We start from the raw sequence: 15,804 nt of genomic DNA, 5'->3' as shown, positions 1-15,804 counted from the left end.
AGCACGTCCACTGATCCCGCTGCTGCTCTCCCAGCTGTGTAGCCTGTTCCTGCTTCTGCTTCCTTCTGCAGAGCTTTCTGCATTGAGGCTAAGCAGTGAATGTGTTGGGCAGGAATCCCTGAATCTGCTGCAATGGCTGTCAATTTGTAATTGTTTCTGCAGCCCATAGATGGTTCCTTGTTTTGGACTCAAACTGCCCAGGAATGCATCTTGCCTATTGAGGAGAGACTGGAAATTCACCAGTTGATCTAAAGGGCAGTCCCATGCCTTGAACTGCTCTCCTGGCTGCTCTAATTCTACTCACTCTTTCCCTACCAACCCACAGTGCCTAGTTCAAATTTTCCTCATTTTTTTTCCTTCTCCTTACTGTTTCTACTTTTCCTTTCCAGTGTTAGCCCTGGAACAGTCTCCAGACATGGTGATAAAAGAAAGCCAGTCCGTGAATCTGGAATGTTCCAAGAAGAAATCCGCTAGTACAGCTATGTACTGGTTCATACTGCCTTCAGAGAAGAATTCCAGTCTGACCCTACTGGCTTCTGCAATAGAACGTGGTAACCCAGCGGTGGAGAAGGGTTTTGAGAGCCATTTCAAGAGCAGCAAGATAAAAGGAGACAGTATCACCCTCTCAATAGAACATGCCTTTCTCAATGACTCTGGCACGTACTACTGTGCTGAGAGTGGTCACAGTGTTGTATCTTCTGAGGGAGGTGAGCACAAACTTCTCCCTGCACATACAGGACCTGCTTTCCACCTTGTGGTTGCTGCAGGAAGCTTCTCACTCATCAGCTGCTCTGCTTCCTAGCCTTGCCTTCCTCCTCTTCTCAGATGCTGATAGTTTGTATGTCCATTTTTTCTCCCTTGCCACTCTAGGCTTCCCTCTGCATTTAAGTCTTACTTGCACTACACTTGATTCTGTCAGCCCTTCTTCTCCTCTCTGTCTCACTTTCCTTCCCCACTCTCATCTTTCTGTCTTCAATCTGCCCTTCAATGCCTTCATCCCAACCTCTTTGGTTTTTTCTCCTACTTCTTTAGAGGAACCTGGGGTCTTCCCTGAATCTTTCTTGTCAGCTTAGGGAAATGATTGCAATGGGACACACTCGAAGCTGCAGCAGAGGTCCTGGGAGTGGCTGCAGGCATTGCTGCTCTCCTCTGCTGACAGGACACAGGGGAACATCTTCACTGCAAAGCCCAGGACAGCCCTGAGCAGTCACATCACTCGATGTCCTTTATGGGCCAGCCTCACACTGCCGTGCACACAGCACAGCACGGATGGGCAGAGCCTCTGTCACACCTCTGTACCCAAACTCAGTGCACACAAACTACGAGTGTCTCTTCCTGCCTTCAGAGGTGTCTCACTGCTTTGGTCAGGTGAACAAGGCTCTGTACAGAGCAGAGGACATGGTTTTCTCCGGCTTTGTCCATTTGTGTCCTGCTGCTCTTTTGCAGAGTGCTGCAATAAAGAGGCAAGGAGAATATTCATTCTTCTCTGGCATGGAGAAGGTCAGTGTGTAGCAGCATATCCTGAGGGGCACAGTTCTCTCCTCAGAAATCCTTCTGAGGTGCAGTCTCTCAAGGGGCAGTCCCAGTGCAGGGACTGCACTGCTGCAAAGGCAGCCTGTTCTCCCCTTGAGATTCTCTGCCAGGCTCCAAGAGACTAATGCTTGGCAGGTCAGTAGCTCTTCCCATACCTGGGTATCACATCAGGCCTGACTGGAGTAAGCAGTGATTCCACATTGCAGCTTGCTGGGCTGGGAGTCTGTGAGTGTGCGGTTGGCTTGGCAGGAGACAAACAGAGGGACACAGACACAAACATGCGTTCCTAAGATCTCCTGCTCTTCCCATCAATTTCTGCCATTTTGTGCATGCCTGTGCACATACTCAGGCTGCCACACAGCCCTATCCTGCTCCATGATAGCTCTGAACCATGCTACCTACTGAAGTCCCAGCTACTCCTGCACAGCCACGTTCACACACAGCAGGGAGCCAGAGGAGCAGAGTACAAGCACCTCATGACTGCCTGCAGGTGTCATTGCCCACCGTTCCTGGACAGCCAACAGCCTTGTGACATTTCAGACTCCCGCTCACTCCCCTGCCCACCCACAGAGAGACGGATCTCTTCCTCTCCACCTCTCCTCTTTACACATCTCTGTGTCTGTGCTGTCACCAGGGGCAGGTGGCTGGCAGGAAGGGATTTTCTCTATGGATTTCCAGTGGTTCCATGTGGCCATGCTGCTCCCTGTGGGTAAGTGGGCTTCCCTTCCTCTTGAGCAGCTGCAATGGAGCTGCTATTGCTGCATCCTCAGATGTGCTCCAAGTTGCTGGCAGTGCCCCTTTACCAAGGGTTCCAGGGGGGAAGGTGGGCAGTGAACCAGGTGAGCCTTTCCACCACCTATTGAATCAGGAAACTCTGGAAGACTGAAAATTTGTTTTTTCCTGCCCCTTTTTAATACTTTACTTAAGAGTACAAAAGTAATTTCTTCTCAAAACATACTGACTGTTGCATTTGAATCTGGTCTGTTTGGGGTTTTTTCATACTATGTATCTTTTCTTAGAGAAGCAGGTCACTGTCCCATAGCTTTCTGATATGCTGGTGGCTATACATGGCATACTTCCAGGATGTGTATTTTTGTCTTCTTCAGTGCATTTCACTTCCCAACTTTCATCTCCTGTCTTTCCAGGCTGGGCCCTTCAGCAATCACCAGATACAATCGTCCGGGTGGGAGACACCGTGACTCTGGAATGTTCTGCATCAGGGAAAGATTTTGTAAACATGTACTGGTACAAGTCACCCGTGGAGAAGGATGCCAGTATGCAGTTGGTTGTATATTCATTGGAAGGTGGCAAAGCAGATATTGAGAAGGAATTCAAAAATCGCTTCCAGAGCAGTGGGACTAGGAACAACCATTTATCTGTGAAGATACAGCCTGCCCTCCTCAATGACACAGGCACATATTACTGTGCTGAAAGTAATCCACAGTGACTCAAAGGCAGGTGCAGCATAGCACAAAGGTCTCCAGGCAAACAGGGATCTGCCACCAGCACACCCTGAGCACTGTTTTTGACAGAACCCCATTTTCTTACCTGACCTTTAGTCCTTCAGGAAAAATAGGGCATGACTGTCTGTCCAACTTTCCACCTGTCTGTCCATCTATCTATCTTTCTGTCTTTAGCATGGTGTTTAGCTGCTTTTCTGTTCTTTCCCTTCTCTGAATCACCATCTGATTCTGCTCTCTTGTTGTCCCCACTGTCACAATTCATTTTTCTGCCATTCACAGACTGTTTCTCATTTTCCTGCTTAGCACTTGCATATACTTTTCCTCATGACTTCCATGGAAATTTCCCCTTCAGAGAAACACTGAATAGGGTGACACCACATGAGCCTCCTCCTTCGTATTGTTATCAGACAAAGATTCTGCCAGGGATCCTAGCCGAATTCCACTTGTTTGTCCTTCCATACAGTCAGGCAGAGCTCTAGGCACACAAAGGAGAAGGATGAGGGAAATATACTCCCAGCACACCTCGCCAGACACCTTCCCTGTGTCCCTTTCACCCCTTGCCACTGTCCCAGATGTTATTTATCCCAGTGATCACTGGGTTTCCTAGTTGTCCCATGCAGACTTTGTGGAGCAGAGGACACGTGGATTTTCTTCAGAGCAGAAACACCTGAGGGCACAGTGGAGAGGCTGCAGTGGCCTGGGTCTCCTCAGCCTGTGAGCAGAGCAGCACAGAGGAGTCCCTGGCAGAGCAGGAGTGAATGAATTTGCACTGTACAGCTGCTTTCCAGACCCCAGTGCTCTCACTGCCTGAATCCCAGCGGCAGCCTCCAGACCCCACTGGAGGACAAGCTCAGTCCTGCCAGGAAAGCAAATCTCCTTGGAGAGGCCAAATCTCAGGGCAGAGGGGGCAATGACTCAGATGCTCTCTGTCATTCCCCAGGGCTCCCAGCCAGCCAATGCATTTTCTCACTTCTTGGCCAGCCCCACCCCGAGATGTCTCACACTCACCCACTGCTCCCTCTCCACATATCTTTGGGCAGCTACAACAGGCAGGTTGCTGTGAGGGTAGGGGCGTTTCCCTCCATGGTTCCCTGCTGGTTCTTTGTGACCATGCTGGCCCCTCTGGGTAAGTGAACTCAACACTGCCCTGAGCACCTCCACTGATCCCGCTGCTGCTCTCCCAGCTGTGTAGCCTGTTCCTGCTTCTGCTTCCTTCTGCAGAGCTTTCTGCATTGAGGCTAAGCAGTGAATGTGTTGGACAGGAATCCCTGAATCTGCTGCAATGGCTGTCAATTTGTAATTGTTTCTGCAGCCCATAGATGGTTCCTTGTTTTGGACTCAAACTGCCCAGGAATGCATTTTGCTTGTTGAAGAGAGATTGGAAATTCACCTGCTGATCTGTAAGGGCTGTCCTATGCCTTGAACTGCTCCCTTGGCTGCCCTAATTCTACTCACCCTTTCCCTACGAATCCACAGAGCCTAGTTCAAATGTTTCCCTTTTCCTTTCTCTCCTCACTGCTCCTACTTTTCCTTTCCAGTGTTAGCCCTGGAACAGTCTCCAGACATGGTGATAAAAGAAGGCCAGTCCGTGAATCTGGAATGTTCCAAGAAGAAATCCTCCAGCGCAGCTATGTACTGGTTTGTGCGGCATTCCGAGAAGAATTCCAGTCTGACCCAGTTGGTTTATGCATTCGAAGGTGGTAACCCAGCGGTGGAGAAGGGTTTTGAGAGCCATTTCAAGAGCAGCAAGATAAAAGGAGACAGTATCACCCTCTCAATAGAACATGCCTTTCTCAATGACTCTGGCACATACTACTGTGCTGAGAGTGATCACAGTGGTGAGACTGCTGAGGGAGCTGAGCACAAACTTCTCCCTGCACATACAGGACCTGCTTTCCACCTTGTGGTTGCTGCAGGAGGTTTCTCACTCATTAGCTGCCCTTCTTCTTAGCCTTGCCTTCCTCCTCTTCTCAGATGCTGGCAGTTTATTTGGCCATGTTTTTTCCTTGCTACTCCAGACCTCCCTCTGCAATTAACTCTTACTTGCACTAACTTTTTTCAGCCCTTCTTCTTCTCTCTGTCTCCCTTCCTTTTTCCCCACCCTCTTCTTTCTGTCTTCAATCTGCACTCCACTGCTTTCATCTTACTTAAGTCCAGTCATCCCGGCTCATAATTCTCACTGTCAGAAAAGAACAAGTGCTGTGTGGGAAGTTCTGGGTGCACCTGTAGATAAAGGCAAGGCCTGGCAGGTGTGGAAGTAGCCAGTACCATGTGGGAGCTGCAACACACGTTCCTCTGTTACAACGACATGTCTGTGGTTGTTCTGTGGCCAAGTAATAAGAACAGCAGAGCACAAGCCTGTGCTTACTCAGGTAAAGGGTTATGTGAATCTCTAACTCCCCCATGTAGTGTGGTGTCTGGGGCAGGATCCACCTGCCTTCCAGCCCTTGGTCGATAAACAGTTTATCTTCAGCAAACATGCAATAAAAATGACAGGTTATGTTAGCAAGCTGCGCAGCTAATAGAGATTTTCAAGAGGTTACAGTGTTTTGTTGATCAGTGACTCAGGTGAAGGGGTAGAGAGTCTCCTCAGGAACTTCACTGATAATGCCATGTTAGGAGGAATTGCTGATAGACCAGAGGGCTGTGCAGCCCTTCAGATCGGCCTTGACAGGTTGGAGCGATGGGCAGAGAGGAACCTTCTGAAATTTGGCAAGGGAAATGCAGGTTCCTACGTGTGTGGAAAAATACCCCCATGTCCCAGCACAGGCTCGGTGCTGATCTGCTGGGAAGCAGCTCTTCAGAGAAGGACCTGGGCGTCCTGGAGGACAAGAAGCTTTCCATGAGCCATCACGGTGCCCTGTTGGCCAAGAAGCCAGTGGTGTCCTGGGATGCATTAGGAAGAGCATTGCCAGCAAGGCGAGGGAGGCAAAGCTGCACTCAGCTCTGGTGAGGCAAATCTGCTGTGTTGTGTCAATTTCTCGGCTCTTTGGTAAAAAGGAGACATGGAGCTCCTGGAGAATGTTCAAGAGAGAAGATGAATGATGATTAGTAGAGCGCAGCACCTACTAGTAGATGATTTGTAGAGTGGAGTGCGAACAAAGGCTGAGGGTGCTGGGCCTGTTCTGCCCTGAGAAGGAACAACTAAGTGGCCACCTCCTCAATGTCTACAAGTATCTGAAGGGAGGGTCCCAAGAGGTGAGCCAAGTTCTTCACCTTGATGCCCAGCACTAGGTCAAGAGGCAATGGGTAGAAAATGAAGCACAGGAAGTTCCACCTGAATCTAAGGTCAGAGCTTTGCAATGTGAGTGACTGTGCACTGGAGTAGATTGCCCAAAGAAGCTGTGAAGTCTATTTGGAGATATCCCAGAACCATCTGGATACAATCATGTGCCATGCGCTCTGGGATGACTCTGCTTGAGCAGGGAGCTTGGAGCAGTGGCCCTCTGGGGTCCCTTCTTAGCTGGCCCATCCCGTGATTCTGTCCTGCATAACACAAACCTGTGCACAGCACAGGCCTGCATGGGGCACTCCAGGTGGTTCTTACCCTGCAGATTCCATCCTAATGTCCAAGCTTCCCAGGACCTAAATACAGCGCCTTTCATATTTGATAACAATTAGTGAGAGAATGATCCTCCAAAACACAATATCATACCCAATTACCAATTACCCTATTTACAGAAACTCGAGTTTTTGATGTAATCACTCAAATAGTTAAGGTAGACTTTCCAAGATCAATTAATATCCACAACAATTACCAAAAAGATATTAATTCATTTGTAGAGATAGGGCTTAGCAAGGCATTCCAACATGCCTTAAAGTAATCCATACAATATTAGACAACTTACTATACTAACCCTCAGTGCTAAAACAGTCATTAAGAAAAAACACAGAAGAAAAAGATTTGCCCATCAATATGACAAAACCTGTAACAGAAATTTTAGGCCCTAGAACACTGCAAAAAAAGTTTTAGCGAGTTTGTTACTACCCCAGCTTACTTCTACCATAACATTAAAACAGAAAGACCAAGTTAGATGTTAGCTAAGTAAACAAACCAATACTACATCCGCTACAATCAGTGGATATACTCACAGACATCAACAGTGCTAAGCATGCTACTCTTCAAAATAGAAAATCAATTGATTTTCTTTTGCTAACCCATAAACATAGTTGTGAGGAATTTGAAAAATTATGTTGCATAAATTTATCTGATCATTCTGAAGCCATCCACAAAAGAATACAAAAGCTAAAAAATTTAACAGATCAAATCAAAGAAGACAGTGAATCATAGTTAGACAATGTATTCAAAAGACAGACCTTTATACCTTGATTAAGAAAACTTTATGAAATAGGTTTATACGTGTTGAGTATTTTAATAGTGATATTAGTTGTAGTACCTTGTATAGTTCAATGTGCGCAACAAATGATAGACAAAACTATCAGGGAGGTTTTTATCATACAAGAGATAAATACAAGAAATAAAATGACACAAAATTCTCAAGATCTTACAGAGATAATAGATGAAAGTATAAGCATAAATGAAAGCTTTAAATGAAGACCTGAGAAAAAACAAGACTTATTAGAACAATAAATTGTAACTAATACCAGATTTGGCTTTTATCTTTTAAACATACCAGATCTTTTACACATTAAAAACTACTGTCGTGTAAAAGAACAGCACTTAGAACAAACAGAAAAGGTAATTGAAACAAACAAACAACAAAATAGGTATTATAGTGGAGCTATGTAACACCAGGTAGTTAATAAGTGACAACAGAGTTTCATTTTACTTATAGCAAGAGGGGAGAATGTGGCAAAGAGTAAAGGTAAGAAGATTTTCAGAAAGCTGGAAAAGCAGGCCTCAGAAACAGAAAGAGCAGAGAAACTCAGAAGTGGCTGCAGCTACAAAGTCTGAAAGTTTAAAAAGTTACAGAAGTATAGCAAGCAAGGACATTAAACAATATCTTGAGTCTTAGGCTTGGCTGAGATAAACCTTAAGATTGCAGGAAAACATGCTTAGGAAGATAGCAGAAGGTTCTTAATAATGGAGTATTGTGTATTATTAATAGAAAGAAGACGAGCAGACATTGTGTGAAGTAGGTGTACATGTACTTTTCAAAACTGGCTAAAACAACTATCTATAAGCTTTAGCAATATGCTATAAGCTAAAGTTTGTAAGATGCTCTGTAACAAAGAAATCTTTGGCCACTGCAGGCTGTACAAGAGGTTTACCATCCTCCTACTGTGTCAACCATGTAATGAAGCCAATTAATAACATACCCCCAGCAGTCCCATACTGTTCCTGAAAAGAGAACACCACCAACAGAGTTCCCACCCTGCAGATTCCAATGCTAATGTACAAGCTTCCCAGGATATAAACACAGGGCCCTACATAGCAGCCATGCCTGTTCAACATCATTAACTCCTTAAATACCATGTCTTCTGCAAGGCTCCCTCTGCCCTGCTCTGCCCTCTGCAAACCCCAGGCCATTGGGGACCCTTGGCATGGACACATCAGGCACAGCCTCCTCTCCGCTGGAGTGCTGCTGGTGGTGTGAGAATTTGGCTTTTTTACAAAGTAGCCCAATCTCTTTGCTTTTTTCTCCCACTTCTTTAGAGGAATCTGGGGTCTTCCCTGAATCTTTCTAGGTAGCTTAGGGAAAGAAATGCAATGGTACACTGGTACACACTCAGAGCTGCAGCAGAGGGTTTGGGAGGAGCTGGAGGCATTGTTGCTCTCCTCTGCAGACAGGACACAAGGGAACATCTTCACTGCAAAGCCCAGGACAGCCTTGAGCAGTCGCCTCACTTGATGTCCTGTAGACACAAAGGAGAACAATGAGGAGACAAACAGAGGGACACAGACACAAACATGCATTCCTGACATCTCCTGCCCTTCCCATCAATTTCTGCCATTTTGTGCATGCCTGTGCACACACTCAGGCTGCCACACAGACCCATCCTGCTCTGTGATAGCTCTGAACCATGCCACCTACTGAAGTCCCAGCTACTCCTGCACAGCCACGTTCACACACAGCAGGCAGCCAGAGGAGCAGAGTACAAGCACCTCATGACTGCCTGCAGGTGTCATTGCCCACCGTTCCTGGACAGCCAACAGCCTGGTGACATTTCAGACTCCCGCTCACTCCCCTGCCCACCCACAGAGAGACGGATCTCGTCCTCTCCACCTCTCCTCTTTACACATCTCTGTGTCTGTGCTGTCACCAGGGGCAGGTGGCTGGAAGGAGGGGAGTTTCTCTATGGATTTCCAGTGGTTCCTTGTGGCCATGCTGCTCCCTGTGGGTAAGCTGGCATCACTTTCTATTCAACAGCTGCACTGAAGCTGCTGCTGCTGCATCCTCAGCTGTGCTCCAAGTTGCTGGCAGTGCCCCTTTCCCAAGGCATACAAGGGGGAGGGTGGGCAGTGAACCAGGTGAGCCTTTCCACCACCTATTGAATCAGGAAACTCTGGAAGACTGAAATTTTGTTTTTTCCTGCCCCTTTTTAATACTTTGCTTAAGAGTACCAAAGTCATTTCGTCTCAAAACATACTGACTGTTGCATTTGAATCTGGTTTGTTTGGGGTTTTTTCATACTATGTATCTTTTTTCAGAGAAGCAGGGCACTGTCCCATAGCTTTCTGATATGCTGGTGTCTATACATGGCATACTTCAAGGATGTCTATTTTTGTCTTCTTTAATGCATTTTACTTCCCACCTTTCATCTCCTGTCTTTCCAGGCTGGGCCCTACAGCAATCACCAGATACAATCGTCCGGGTGGGGGACACCGTGACTCTGGAATGTTCTGCATCAGGGAAAACTTTTGTAAATATGTACTGGTACAAGCTACCCGTGGAGAAGGATGCCAGTATGCAGTTGGTTGTGTATTCAGTGGAAGGTGGCAAAGCAGATTTTGAGAAGGAATTCAAAAATCGCTTCCAGAGCAGTGGGACTAGGAACAACCATTTATCTGTGAAGATACAGCCTGCCCTCCTCAATGACACAGGCACATATTTCTGTGCTGAAAGTAATCCACAGTGACTCAAAGCCAGGTGCAGCATAGCACAAAGGTCTCCAGGCAAACTGGGATCTGCCACCAGCACACCCTGAGCCCTGTTTTTGGCAGAACCCCGTTTTCTTACCTGCCCTTTTGCTCTTCAGGAAAAACAGGGCATAACTGTCTGTCAATCTCTCTGTGTTTTCCATGGTCTCTAGCTACTTTTCTGTTTTTTCCCATCTTTGAATCACCATCTGATTCTGCTTTCCTGTTGCCCTCACTGTCACAATTCATTTTTCTGCCATTCACAGACTGTTTCTCATTTTCCTACTTAGCACTTGCGTACAGTTTTCCTCAGGACTTCCACGGACATTTCTGCTTCAGTGAAACACATAATTGGGTGACACCTGATGAGCCTTTTCCTTCCCACCGTTATGAGACAGAAATTCCACCAGGGATCCTAGCCCAATTCCACTTGTTTGTCCTGCCTTATTGTCCAGCAGACATCTAGGAGCAGGAAGTGGAAAGATGAGGGAAATGTGCTCCCAGCACACCTCGCCAAAAAGGTCTATCAGTCCTTCCCTATGTCCCTTTCACCCCTTGCCACTGTCCCAGATGTTATTTATCCCTGTGATCATTGGGTTCCCTAGTTGTCCCATGCAGACTTAGTGGAGCAGAGGACACGTGGATTTTCTTCAGAGCAGAAACACCTGAGGGCACAGTGGAGAGGCTGCAGTGGCCTGGGTCTCCTCAGCCTGTGAGCAGAGCAGCACAGAGGAGTCCCTGGCAGAGCAGGAGTGAATGAATTTGCACTGTACAGGCTGCTCTGGCGTATTTTGGGGCCCTGCTCCTCTCATGGACGGTATTTGCTGTGCTCACAGAGCTGCATAGAGAAGAAGAGCTGTCACAAAGCTGGGTGGGACATGGGGTGGCCAGGCAGAGACTGAACCAGCCATGTCTGGGGAAGACAAGGGAGAGTGACAAGGGAGGGTGCATGGTAAAATTTATGGACCCTGTGTGGGCCCTTTATCACTCATTGCTCCATCTCACAAGGACTTGAGAAGCAGGAGGGAAGCAGCCAGCATTTCTCTGCCTTGCACACACTCATCTGCCCCTGCAAGCTCAGCACACTTCTGTCCTTCCATCCCCATCCTTCCCACCACAGCCACCCATGCCCAGCCTGCCCCTTCCACCTGCTGCATCTCTGCAGGGTTTCTGCTTTCCTGCCATAGTTTGTGCTGACACATTCCCCAGGGCTCCCAGCCAGCCAATGCCTTCTCTCACTTCTTGGCCAGCCCCACCCCGAGATGTCTCACACTCACCCACTGCTCCCTCTCCACATGTCTTTGGACAGCTACAAGAGGCAGGTTGCTGTGAGGGTAGGGGCATTTCCCTCCATGGTTCCCTGCTGGTTCTTTGTGGCCATGCTGGCCCCTCTGGGTAAGTGAACTCAACACTGCCCTGAGCACCTCCACTGATCCCGCTGCTGCTCTCCCAGCTGTGTAGCCTGTTCCTGCTTCTGCTTCCTTCTGCAGAGCTTTCTGCATTGAGGCTAAGCAGTGAATGTGTTGGACAGGAATCCCTGAATCTGCTGCAATGGATGTTTATTTGTCATTCTTTGTGCAGCCCGTAGATGATTCCTGGTTTTGGACTCAAACTGCCCAGGAATGCATATTGCCTATTGAGGAAAGATTGGAAATTCACCTGCTGATCTTTAAGATCTGTGCCATGCCTTGAACTGCTCTCCTGGCTACCCTAATTCTACTCACTCTTTCCCGACCAACCCACAGTGCCTTGTTCAAATTTTCTCATTTTTTTTCCTTCTCCTTACTGTTTCTACTTTTCCTTTCCAGTGTTAGCCCTGGAACAGTCTCCAGATATGGTGATAAAAGAAGGCCAGTCCGTGAATATGCAATGTTCAAAGATGCAATCCTCCAGCACAGCTATGTACTGGTTTGTGCGGCATTCAAAGAAGAATTCCAGTCTGACCCTACTGGCTTCTGCAATAGAAGGCGGTAATGCAGCAGTGGAGAAGGGTTTTGAGAGCCATTTCAAGAGCAGCAAGATAAAAGGAGACAGTATCACCCTCTCAATAGAACATGCCTTTCTCAATGACTCTGGCACCTACTACTGTGCTGAGAATGATCACAGTGGTGAGACTGCTGAGGGAGCTGAGCACAAACTTCTCCCTGCACATACAGGACCTCCTTTCCACCTTGTGGGTTCTGCAGAAGGCTTCTCACTCATTAGCTGCTGTGCTTCCTAGCCTTGCCTTCCTCCTCTTCTCCGATGTTGATAGTTTGTATGTCCATTTTTTCCCCCTTGCCACTCCAGACCTTCCTCTGCATTTAAGTCTTACTTGCACTACACTTGATTCTGTCAGCCCTTCTTCTCCTCTCTGTCTCCCTTCCCTTACCCACCCTCATAGTTCTGTCTTCAATCTGCACTCCACTGCCTTCATCCCAATATCTTTGCTTTTTTCTCCCACTTCTTTAGAGGAATCTGGGGTCTTCCCTGAATCTTTCTTGTCAGCTTAGGGAAATGATTGCAATGGGACACACTCAGAGGTACAGCAGAGGGTTTGGGAGGATCTGGAGGCATTGGTGCTCTCCTCCGCTGACAGGACACAGGGGAACATCTTCACTGCAAAGCCCAGGACAGTCTTGAGCAGTCTCCTCACTTGATTTCCTGTATGGGCCAGGCTCACACTGCCGTGCACACAGCACAGCATGGATGGGCAGAGCCTCTGTCACGCCTCTGTACCCAAACTCAGTGCACACAAACTACGAGTGTCTCTTCCTGCCTTCAGAGGTGTCTCACTGCCTTGGTCAGGTGAACAAGGCTCTGTGCAGAGAAGAGGACATGGTTTTCTCCGGCTTTGTCCATTTGTGTCCTGCTGCTCTCTTGCAGAGTGCTGCAATAAAGAGGCAAGGAGAATATTCATTCTTCTCTGGCATGGAGAAGGTCAGTGTGTAGCAGCACATCCTGAGGGGCACAGCCTTCTCCTCAGAAATCTTTCTGAGGTGCAGTCTCTCACGGGACAGTCCCAGTACAGAAGCAAAGACAGCCTGTTCTCCCCTTGAGATCCCCCTCTGGAGTCAGAGAAGACCAGGTTCAGGACTATTCTCTGCCAGGCTCCAAGAGACTAATGCTTGGCAGGTCAGCAGCTCTTCCCATACCTGGGTATCACATCAGGCCTGACTGGAGTAAGCAGTGATTCCACATTGCAGCTTGCAGGGCTGGGAGTCTGTGAGTGTGAGGTTGGCTTGGCAGGAGACAAACAGAGGGACACAGACACAAACATGCGTTCCTAAGATCTCCTGCCCTTCCCATCAATTTCTGCCATTTTGTGCATTCCTGTGCACATACTCAGGCTGCCACACAGCCCTATCCTGCTCTGTGATAGCTCTGAACCATGCCACCTACTGAAGTCCCAGCTACTCCTGCACAGCCACGTTCACACACAGCAGGCAGCCAGAGGAGCAGAGTACAAGCACCTCATGACTGCCTGCAGGTGTCATTGCCCACCGTTCCTGGACAGCCAACAGCCTTGTGACATTTCAGACTCCCGCTCACTCCCCTGCCCACCCACAGAGAGACGGATCTCTTCCTCTCCACCTCTCCTCTTTACACATCTCTGTGTCTGTGCTGTCACCAGGGGCAGGTGGCTGGCAGGAGGGGATTTTCTCTATGGATTTCCAGTGGTTCCATGTGGCCATGCTGCTCCCTGTGGGTAAGTGGGTTTCCCTTCCTCTTCAGCAGCTGCACTGGAGCTGCTGCTGCTGCATCCTCAGCTGTGCTCCCCATTGCTGGCAGTGCCCCTTTCCCAAGGGTTCCAGGGGGGAAGGTGGGCAATGAACCAGGTGAGCCTTTCCACCACCTATTGAATCAGGAAACTCTGGAAGACTGAAAATTTGTCTTTTCCTGCCCCTTTTTAATACCTTGCTTAAGAGTACCAAAGTCATTTCATCTCAAAACATACTGACTGTTGCATTTGAAGCTGGTTTGTTTGGGTTTTTTTCTTATATCTTTTTTCAGAGAAGCAGGGCACTGTCCCCTAGCTTTCTGATAAGCTGGTGGCATTCTGTTCATACGAGGATGTATATTTTTGTCTTCTTCAATGCATTTCACTTCCCACCTTTCATCTCCTGTCTTTCCAGGCTGGGCCCTTCAGCAATCACCAGATACAATCGTCCGGGTGGGAGACACCGTGACTCTGGAATGTTCTGCATCAGGGAAAGATTTTGTAAACATGTACTGGTACAAGCTACCCATGGAGAAGGATGCCAGTATGCAGTTGGTTGTATATTCATTGGAAGGTGGCAAAGCAGATATTGAGAAGGAATTCAAAAATCGCTTCCAGAGCAGTGGGACTAGGAACAACCATTTATCTGTGAAGATACAGCCTGCCCTCCTCAATGACACAGGCACATATTTCTGTGCTGAAAGAGATTCACAGTGACTCAAAGGCAGGTGCAGCATAGCAGAAAGGATTGCAGGCAAACAGGGATCTGCCACCAGCACACCCTGTGTTCGACAGAACCCCATTTTCCTACCTGTCCTCCAGCTCTTTAAGAGAAACATGGTATGACTGTCTGTCCATCTGTCTGTCCATCTGTCTGTCCTTTGCATGGTCTCTAGCTGCTTTTCTGATATTTCCCATCTCTGAATCACTTTCTGACTCTGCTTTTTTGTTGTCCTTACTGTCACACCTCATTTTTCTGCCATTCACAAACTGCTTCTCACTTTCCTCTTCTCATGTATTTATGTCTGCCCCTTGACTATCCTCTCTGTCCTCTCATACCTGGTCCCTTCCCATTTCCTCGTTCCTTCCTCATGAATCTCTTGTTCCTTACAACCTCTTCCATCCATTGATGTCCTGGGAAGCAGGAGGTGGAATAATTCACACAGGGCTTTTCCACTCCACCAGCTGGAAAGACAAGGCCCACTTGTCCTTAGCCCCTTGTGGTCTCCATGGAATTGGCACACTGCCCAAGTTACTCCACTACCCTGTCACCAGAACACTCTGATGTTTGAGAATTGTCCCTGCCCACAGCAGGAGACTGCCCAGGTTAGCCATGGAATGTCCCTGCTGACCAGGACAAGGACCAGGAGGAAGAAGTCCGAGTGGAGTTTTCAGCTGGGGTTGTTGGTATTTTCAAGCCTCTTGTCTGGCCCATCCACCACATCTCCTGCTGCTTGCTGAAAGTCACGAGGGCTGCCCTGACTTGTTTATTCATCTTTATCTACAGTTTAAAACAGATTTCAAAGGCCCAGGAGAATCCTCACCTAAATTCTCATAATCCATCCACAACAAAAGCTGGAAATTCCTTACTGGAGTGTGAAGCACAGGCTTGGTCAGGGGAGCTGCAGCTCATGCCATAGCTGTGGGGACACAGAGATGCTTTCTGGTCCTCTGTCACAGTCTTGTACTTTAAGCCCAGTCAGCAACTGGGTGTCACAGACAGTCACTCACAAGCCCGTTCCCCTGTGCGATGGGAAAAAGGGTAGAACTTACAGGTTGAGATCCAAACAGAGCAAGAACAGGAGTAAATCAAAAGGAAAAGAGAGAGAAATAAAACTCAGGGAAATCCATGGGATGCACAATACTCACCACCCACTGACCGAGTGCCTAGCCTGTCCCTGAGCAGTGACAGGCAACACCTGGCCAGCTCCCCTCAGTTTCCATAGTAAGTATCATATTGAATGGGAGGAAATATCCTTTTAGCCAGCCTGGGTCTGGTGTTCTGGAAATGTGCACTTGTTCCATGGCAAAGCATGAGACACTGTAATTTCCTGAATTTGCGGTAA

General features: G+C 47.9%; 1 long non-coding RNA gene across 1 annotated transcript; it reads left to right on the top strand.

Annotated features, from left to right (window-relative positions):
- Nucleotides 1–800: 800 nt before the first annotated feature.
- Nucleotides 801–15,089, top strand: LOC121469592 (uncharacterized). The gene is made up of 4 exons (XR_012054780.1): nucleotides 801–2,242; nucleotides 2,679–4,122; nucleotides 4,535–9,299; nucleotides 14,154–15,089. It is a non-coding gene; the product is annotated as an uncharacterized lncRNA (long non-coding RNA).
- Nucleotides 15,090–15,804: the final 715 nt, after the last annotated feature.

The sequence above is a fragment of the Taeniopygia guttata genome, chromosome 1, assembly GCF_048771995.1.
Source record: "Taeniopygia guttata chromosome 1, bTaeGut7.mat, whole genome shotgun sequence".
Lineage (NCBI taxonomy): Eukaryota > Metazoa > Chordata > Aves > Passeriformes > Estrildidae > Taeniopygia > Taeniopygia guttata.
The sequence above is the reverse complement of the archived record's forward strand: the minus strand, read 5'-3'. Positions and strand labels throughout refer to the sequence as shown.